The sequence below is a fragment of the Drosophila melanogaster genome, chromosome 2L (assembly GCF_000001215.4).
Source record: "Drosophila melanogaster chromosome 2L".
Taxonomy (NCBI): domain Eukaryota; kingdom Metazoa; phylum Arthropoda; class Insecta; order Diptera; family Drosophilidae; genus Drosophila; species Drosophila melanogaster.
In genome coordinates, this window is record NT_033779.5 from 11,307,186 (window position 1) to 11,308,353 (window position 1,168).

At 40.0% G+C, this 1,168-nt stretch overlaps 1 long non-coding RNA gene across 1 annotated transcript; it reads left to right on the forward strand.

Moving 5' to 3' along the window:
• Positions 1 to 567: 567 nt before the first annotated feature.
• lncRNA:CR43721 (long non-coding RNA:CR43721) lies at positions 568 to 853 on the forward strand. The gene has a single exon (NR_073759.1). It is a non-coding gene; the product is annotated as a long non-coding RNA:CR43721 (long non-coding RNA).
• Positions 854 to 1,168: the final 315 nt, after the last annotated feature.

Below are 1,168 nucleotides of genomic sequence, written 5' to 3' on the forward strand. Positions count from 1 at the left end.
ATAATTACAAAATTTTTTAAATTTTATTACACTGTTATTAAGCCTCGTTGTGCGTAACAGATACATATAGTGAATGTCAGAAAATCAAATGTTATATATCCTTCAACAATTATATAAATCTTATTGTCTTAAAATATGATATTTTTAAATATATTTTTTTGGTGAATTATATTTTATTTATACCAGCTTTGATCCACTGTGCCTTCTGCTTGCAACAAACGTGGATCGTCGATCTAGCCGATCGGCCAGCGAAATATGATTGCTGTTTGGCATGGACGAACAAAACTGAGAACTCCAGTTACCATGTGGTGAACGGCAGCGGTACAAGCTACAAGGAATGTCAACACGGATCCAACTTTCCGTACAGTTAAAAAAATATTTTAATTTTAATATAGAATAAATATTAAACTATTAACACTGAATCTAGCCTATGATATTTCAATTTCTTTGTTTAATCTCTCAAATTAAACATCTATTAATCTGGATATTTATCATTTAACTACTACTAATAACAAGAGCAAATAAATTGCAAAGTGCTGATGTAAGTAGTAGATATTTCTCTCAGTGTGCCATTGGGCTTCTGCCTTCGGTGATCTTGTTACCGATTTCGATTTTGATGCCGATTTTGACTGGTCGCAAAGCGCTGACAATTCGCCTGAACTGCTGAACGACTGAGCAGCTCGATGGGATGGGGCTGTGGCATGGACACGGGAATGGAGATTGGGATGGAGACGGGGATGGACATACATAAATCCCCCGAATGGGCAACATCGGCGATCGGAGGCAGCATCAGAATGTGTCGAGCCATTGTCACTGCATGCCGCGGATCCACGATACTTTATTCATTTATTCCAATAATAATAATGCAATGCAAACATTGATTGTCATCGATTGTCAGCCGAAGGCTGCGCACGCGCATTCGCCTCGAGTGCCATCGACGATTCTGGCGGGGATTGGATGGAGGGCGGGAGACTTATGCCCTTTTAGGGCATTTTTGATAGGTGACAGATTTTGTGCGCTCGCCGCGCGATTTGTGGGCAAAATTTATGAGTTGTTGTCAGTCGGAATGTCGCTGTCCTTGTTATTGTTTCGCAGTCGCCGTCGAGATTTCCTGGCCATATTTACATTTAATTTCAGTTTATTATTAATGCCCCTTTGAGCACCGCCT